Below are 8,563 nucleotides of genomic sequence, written 5' to 3' on the forward strand. Positions count from 1 at the left end.
ATATCTTCTAACTATATCTTTACTATTTGTTAGTCATGATATTGTGATGCCATTATAAAGGAACAAAATTATTAGATGAAATGTGGAGCACTTAAATATTATTTTATTTTACATAAGCTATTTTGTTTTGTATTTGACAACTGCCCATTTTGATGTGGACTAGAAAGAAAATAGATGGCCAATTTTGTTAAATATGATGATGGAAAGCCATTGTTGTTGACATTTATTTATAAGGTCAAGGTCCCCCAATTCGTGGTTCAAGTTTTTTAATAATTTATTTACGTTAGTTTCATTTGAAAAATTTAAACGAGTTCCCTAAGTTTTCTATTTAACAAACATGTTAAAAAGGACTTGGAAAATGGGTTATCAAGATAAGGTTAGTCCAATTCAAATCATTGAAAAGTAATAAAGATGGACTTTATAATTGTTTTTTTTAAATGCTAAGTAAATAATAATGTTTACTTTCTCTCAAACAAGAAGAAAAGTTTGAATTGTGGAATGATACAGAGAAGATTAGTATGGCCCCTGCGCAAGGATGACACGCATAAGTCCAGAAATGGTCCAAATTTAAAAAAATAAAAAATTGTAAGTTTGAAATTAACAATTCAAGTGATCATTGTTTTGATAGTTAAATAACGTAGTGCTTATTTAGTTTTTTTTAAATTGATGTTTATGTTATAAATTTATTTTTATTATTGTATTTAAACCTTTCAGTATTTGATGTGATGTATATTTCTTCATCAATGATATTAGCTTTTGTAAATCTTAATATTTAGTAATTTATTAGTAGAAGATACATAAGTGTTGGTCAATCTTTAGTGAGTCTAGTTTAATTTTAGTAAATAATTGTATAGATAATGACTTAATTTTTGCTTATTTGTATGTTTCCTCCTTCTTGTAATATGTTAGTGTTCTTAATCTCTAAAATTATGATTTGTCAAGTGAGGTTAAGTATAATTGTAATTGTTAAAGTGCACTTCAAGCAATGAGAAAGTTCATATATAATAGGCACCTAGATGGTGCTAGTTCAGATTTTGTGTGATATTTTAGATTAGTTAAGGAATTAATTCTATAAATTTTACTACATAGTTTTACCTTACATCATTTATCTCACTAAACGCTTTCATAACTTTTTTTCTTTTTTAATTTATTGTATGCATGTGTGTGTGTGCATGTGCGTGTGTGTGCATGTGTGTGTGTGTGTGTGTGTGTGTGTGTGTGTGTGTGTGTGTGTGTGTGTACATGTAAAAAAGGACTTGATAGGAAAATGGGTTATCAAGATAAGGTTAGTCCAATTCAAATCATTGAAAAGAAATAAAGATGGACTTTATAATTGTTTTTTTAAAATGCTAAGTAAATAATAATGTTTACTTTCTCCCAAACAAGAAGAAAAGTTTGAATTGTAAGTTTGAAATTAGCAATTCAAGTGATAATTGTTTTGATAGTCAAAAAATGTAGTGCTTATTTAGTTTTTTAAAAATTGATGTTTATGTTATTAATTCATTTTTATTATTGTATTTAAACCTTTTAGTATTTGATGTGATGTATATTTATTTATCAATGATATTAGTTTTTGTAAATCTTGATATTTAGTAACTTATGAGTAGAAGATACATAAGTTTTGGTCAATCTTTAGTGAGTCCTGTTTAATTTTAGTAAATAATTGTATAGATAATGACTTAATTTTGGCTTATTTGTATGATTCCTTCTTCTTGTAATATGATAGTGTTCTTAATCTCTAAAATTATGATTTTTCAAGTGAGTTTAAGTATAATTGTAATTGTTAAAGTGCACTTCAAGTAATGAGAAAGTTCATATATAATAGACACCTAGATGATGCTAGTTCAGATTTTGTGTAACGCCCCGCCAAGGGATCCAAAAGAATTAACCTAAATTTTCACTAAGTTTGCCAAATTTTTTTATTTTTAAAAAAAAAAAAACAAGAAAGATAAACCATTCATATCAAACACATAGTAGCAGAAGCAATAACTTAAAATCAACTATAAGCATACATAACAGGTTACATTCCTTAAGGATCCCAAGATGTTGAGTCACATTTGATCTAATTAATACTATGTCTAAGCACTACCACATCCACATGAAAGAATAAATAGAAAGTCCAATGTCCATAATATACATTTGTTTCGAATGCCTCTTGGAAATTAAATTCAAAATGCTCAATCATCCGCTATACATGACACAAGGTACGAAAGGCTTAAAAGAATATACATATGTAAAAATAAAGATACATCATCCTCATCAAATCCATGATACAAGTGCAATAAATTAAATGAAACCAATAACATACATGACACATCCATTAATCAATAAAGATATAACAACCATTGTAAAAGATATCCATCCATCATAAAACACATCTAATCTAAGTGCGCGGTTCCTCCCAACCGTCAATAGCATCATTAGACCATCATGGGCCCTAGCCATCCCTCTGCACATAACATCCCAAGTCACCGAAGAGATCATCGACATTATCATAGTAGGGATGTCACTCCTAAAACATTCTACAACATATCTAGAAAGCAATCTAACATGCTACAACATATGCATCAGAAATCTAATCATGCAAAATAAGGCATAAGATAAGTAAACAACATCATCTATTATATGATAATCATCAATATAAGGATACATGTCCATCATCATAATCCAAGAGCAGCTGAAAAGCATCCATTGATAATCATGACCACGATAGTTCTCTTTTGGCAACTAAAGGTATCACTGATAATCACAATATCCATTGGTTCTCAACAAGCAACCAAAAATTATCTCAAAGTAATACTAATCGAAGACTCCAAAATGGTCAAGTCACAACATGACATCATCAAGATCAAATAAACACTTCAATCCCATCAAGACGATTGGAAAGTAACCCAAGTATAATTGATCGATGACTCAAAAATGGTTAAGTCAAGTGTCTCATACACATAAATCTCAGCTTCACACAAGAAGACTGAAAAATATCAATGAACGATAAATACAAACATCTTATAGAGCATACCATCACATTACCATGGTTGAGTTTTAAAAAGATCAAGATCCAATAACATCAACATGCCATCACATTCGCATAACTCGCAAGCCTCTGGTAGACATCCTAACTAGTCAATACTCTAGGACCACCCAAACCCCAAACATGGATAGCATAAAGAACAAGATACAAACACATATTTTAGTTTACTTTGCAATCACATGGTTAAGCCAAACATGAGGTTTCCAATTTTGTTTCAAGTATATTTCAAGAGTATAAGATTATTCTACAAGTCAACCCATTTATTTCTTTGAATAAAGCATAGAATTATCCTTCCATTATTTTAAAACAATTTTCTAAAATAGTCAAAAGATAATTATTTACTTATTTAAATCATTAAACTAATTCCCATTGACTTTTAATAAAATCGTTGCATTATTTACTAAAATCAATGTTACTAATAATTAAATGAAACTCCCTTAATTCCAAGAGAATCTCCCATTATTCAAATCATAATAATTTACCATGTCCTTAAAATTGGAAAACTCCATTTACTTAAATTGACTAATAATTAATTACACTTCTTCTACTATTAACTAGTTTTAATTAAATTTAACTTAATTAGATTAGTTAATAAATCATATAAAACTAATGCATAAAAATAAGATTCTATTTTAATTCGAACCCAAACCTACTGCAGTGGTAGAACAGAAAACTTATGCAACAGGAAATCTAGTGGCGACAGGAAGATAGCATACAGAACTATAAATCCAGAATTGCATTGCAACAGGAAGTCTAGTGGCGACAGGAAGATAGCATATAAAACTATAAATCCAGAATTGCATTGCGACAGGAAGTTTAGTGGCGACAGGAAGATAGCATACATAAACTATAAATCTAGAATTGCATTACGACAGGAAGTCTAGTGGTGACAGGAAGATAGCATACAGAACTATAAATATAGAATTGCATTGCGATACGAAATCTAGTGGTGATAGGAAGATAGCATACAGAACCATAATTGCATTGTGATAGGAAGTCTAGTGGGGACAGGAAGATAGCATATATAACTATAAATCTAGAATTGCATTGCGATAGGAAGTCTAGTGGTGACAGGAAGATTACATATAGAACTATAAATCCAAAATTTGCATTGCAATAGGAAGTATAGTGGCGACAGGAAGATAGCATACAGAACTATAAATTCATAATTGCATTGTGATAGGAAGTCTAGTGGTGATAGGAAGATAGCATACAAAACTATAAATCTAGAATTTGCATTGTGACAGGAAGTCTAGTGGCGACAGGGCAGTTTGTGATGAATTTCCTTCATAAATAAAACTAGGGTTTCCTAATGTTTTCTTCACAACCAAATAAAAATTAACATACATATCTAGATTCGAATTTCAAGATTGAAGATTCATACATGGAGTATATTCAGACACATATAATAGACACGATGAAGATAGGAAGAGAAAGAGTGCAACTGGAATATGCAAAAATCATGATGCAGAGTTTGGATACTAATGCTAATTTGCTATGCCTCAGAAGTTCATAGAAAAATATCTTCCTTCTCCAACATTCACAATTCCTCCAAGAATCAAACCAACTGAAACCCCCAAGTGACTAGAAGTGCTTGTGGAAGCATATGAGCATCTAGAAGCATAAGAGCTTCTCGAATGCATCTAAGCTTTTCCATACACACTAGGAGAGCCTCTATATAAAGGCCTCTAAGATGCATCTAGAATGTTTCTAGAAAAAAATAGGCGATAAGAGTGACAACTAAGCACATAACTTCCATGATAAGAACATAAACATGATGAGGTCTCTATAATGTTGTAGACACCATGTGCTCAAATAATGCACTAACTCCTAAGTGTAGACAACACGTGCATAATTAGAGTGCAAAATCTTGTGTTGTCAACATGACAACTCCCAAGAACTCACATACTCCTATGTGAATAAATATTAAAATAATGCACATTAATTTATTTAATATTCACTTTTATCTTTTCAAATTAATTTATTAATTCTTAAATCTCATGCACTCACTTTAATAAATCCACTTGTTTTATTTATATATATATATATATATATATATATATATATATATATATATATATTTTAATCACATGCACACATCATGCAATCTATAATCTTTTAATAATTCTAATATCTTGTCCACTTTTTAAATTTATTTTTGAAACTTAATTGATAAATATTTATTAACTTAAATAATAATATTATTATTTATTTAAAAATGAACTCTAAATATATTAGTATTAAATTTGTTGGTGTAAATAAGTATTTACTTATTACACTTATTTAAGTTTTACTTAGGTTAATGCATTATTTAATTATTTTGCATTATTTAATTATTATTTTAGGTGAGACACTTGTGAACTCTCATTGAGTTACGCAACTCTAATTATGCACATGGTGTCTAAAACACAGGAGTATGCATCATTCACTGAGTTGTCATGACGACAACACAATTATCCACACTCCTCATTTAGCACATGTTGTCTACACCACTGATTTTTGTGCTACACCATTGTAAGCTTATCCTCACATCATCACACTTAATCCCATGCTCAATGGAGGATAACCCATATCTGGTGGACATGTGGTTGGTTGTATGACATATCATGATGCTAACTTCTATGCATTCTATAAGCTCTTCTGAGGCCTTTATATTCAGACACTCCTAGTGTACTCTCAACTAGTTATTGAATGAATATCGTCATTCTAATCATACTCTGTCTATTTTGGTCTACTGTGTGCTTGTGTTGAATTCTTTAGTTCTTGGGTGAATTTTGGCCTAAGCCAAATTCTTACATGGTATTAGAGCTGAGGGGGATTCTCATCACATAGCTATTCGAGACCGTTCATGCTTCAGCACCTCAACACGAATCTAGAGGATCTGCAAAAATTGGGAGCATCTAGAGCCAGATTTGACCTCTTCGTTGCATCTGGAGTGTCAATTTGGTGAAGATCGACTATAAACTTGCCTATATTAGGTGAAAGTTGATCGTGAGGAAATTTTTTTTTGCAAATCGAAACTCAGAGGCCCCGATTTGCAATTCGGGTATGGTCAATTAATTGATCTAATTTTTTTTTTTTTCAGATCTGCATTTATTTTTATCTCTATGTTTTTTGGATTTTATTTGAAATTATTGTATGGTAGAGAAATTTTTTTAGCTGAACCGGGCAGTGACACCTTGGCTTGGCTCTATATTTTTGATGGATTATTTTATTAGTACTGGGTTTCATATTATATCTGTGGGATACTTCAATCAAATCGGCCATATAACACTGGCCGTATTGCAAACCCGTGACAATATCGTAGATCCAGCATAATAGGCCCAAATATCGATAAGCAACAACTTCGCGGTGACCAGCCCAAATCCAACGGCAACTGCTTTGTCATTTTACGGTTCGCAGTCATGTGCATATACAACATGGAGTATTTCCCAACCCCATGCATGTGGGACTAAAGGCATCATATCCAACATCCTTTAAAACCCTACGACAATACCTAACAACCATGAAACGGATCTCGTAGTTAACATTGATTTTTGACAGCTTGAGCCCCAAGCCACATCACTGCCACGGTGGACACCCGACATCTCACACTACAGACATGGATAATACAATCATCCTACCACCTTTGCACCTATGTGGCATCTAATCAACCATTCATCACACTATTAGCAAGACACATCACCCAGAACTATCATCATTCTGTACAATCCATACACTGATGATGTCATTATGACATCACACTAACATCATCAGAAGCTAGAGGGTCACTGACATCATCAATTCATTGTCTTAATTTTGACGCCTGTCTAGACATCATTCTAGGGTGAATTAGAATTGCTGCGACAGCCGTATGACTATCAAATTTAGCCCCATCATTCGATGATGGAACCCCTCTCCAAATTCATTTTGGATTTTGCAGTCCGACTTCAAGAGGCTATAACTCACAAATCCAGACTCCAAATCAGGTACAATTTTTTTTGACATTGGGTAAAATTTCCTAAATTTTTAGTGGTTCAGCTAATTTTTGGTTTTGGTGCATGGATTTTTCAAAATTTGCATTTTTTGGCGACTGTACATGCATAATCTTGCATTTTGCAACTTCAAACACTCCGTACAGGCACATTTAGAGTAAAAAATAGGTCTCATTTTTTTTTGAAAGTGCATTTTTTTTTGTCTACTTTCCAAATCTGGCATCAGATTATAGTGTTGTGTGGACAAAATTGTCACTTTCAGCAATAGAGCCTTTCTTTGCTTTGTAATGCTTCAATATTGTAGCACTTTGTAAAGTTTCAGATTTTTACTCCATTAAGAAGTTGTAACAAGAAAAATTAGAAGTCTATGAAGGCCAAAATTGGCAAGTGGCCCATTGTAATTGCACTACTGATAAAGTGCCCAAAGCATCTTTTTTTTTTTGGGGGGGGGGGGGGGGGGTGTTCTTGGTGTTGTGTTCTCTCTTTTCTACAATTTTCTTTCATTTTCTACATTATCAGAAACTTTAAGTTTCCTAAATTAACTCATAACTATGCTTCGTGGTCAATCAAAATGTTGTATCACTTAATGCATAATGGAGTTTCACAATATGTAGATGGTACTCTTCCTAAACCAGTAGGTGATAATGTTTTTGCAAGTGATATTTCAAATTGGATAGAAATGGATATGAAAGCCCTAGGTGATATATGTTTGGGGGTAGATGATAAAATCATGTATCAAATCAAGAAATGTACCACATCCAAGGAAGCTTGGGATACCCTTGAAAGCCTTTATGGTAAAGTGTCTGAAGAGGATGTGTTCAAAATCAAAGATGAGCTTGTATCCTTAGATCCTAAGTCATATGACTCAATACAAGATTTCATCATCAAGGTGAATGAACTAAGGACAAAGCTTACTGATTGTAGGAGTTCTATCAAAGATGACAGACTGATTTATCTTATACATAACAAGCTACCATTAGAGTATTCCACATTTGTATCTTCTTTTAACACCTCTAAGACTACCTTAGGGTTTGCCTACAAAAAAGTCACTTTTGATGAATATGCTAAATTGTTGGATGATGAAGAAAAGAAGTTGAAATCAATGGGGATTCTTAAAACACCTCAGTCTAAAGCATTGGTGGCCAACAATGAGGGTTCTCAACATTTAGCTAGACAGTCTCCAAATAAAGGAAAGGGTAAGAAGAAATGGAAGAAGGATAAATCAAAGGATGCAAAAAAGACAACACCTCAATCCAATCAACAAGGAAAGTCCTCGAATTCCAACAAGAAAGGGGACAAACAATAATAAGGAGAAGAAGAAGTGTGTTTATTGCAAGAAATCGAGTCATGAAGAGCATGAGTGTTATCTTAAAAAGATTGATGAGTTGACTCACATCATGAAGAAACATAATGTTCCATTTCCTAATGCTTATAAGGATAAAGGATCATCTTTAGATTCAAAGGGCAAAGGGCAAGCACTTATGGCTGATTCAAACTCTTCAAAGGAATGGATATTTGACTCAGGTGCCTCATATCATATGGGTTCTTCAAAGGAGGA

At 32.3% G+C, this 8,563-nt stretch overlaps 1 pseudogene; it reads left to right on the forward strand.

The window, feature by feature from the left end:
- The first annotated feature begins 462 nt into the window (after positions 1-462).
- LOC149541980 (U6 spliceosomal RNA) lies at positions 463-571 on the forward strand (annotated as a pseudogene).
- Positions 572-8,563: the final 7,992 nt, after the last annotated feature.

This window comes from Cupressus sempervirens, chromosome 8 (assembly GCF_028749045.1).
Source record: "Cupressus sempervirens isolate cs-2001-9-10 chromosome 8, ASM2874904v1, whole genome shotgun sequence".
Classification (NCBI taxonomy): domain Eukaryota; kingdom Viridiplantae; phylum Streptophyta; class Pinopsida; order Cupressales; family Cupressaceae; genus Cupressus; species Cupressus sempervirens.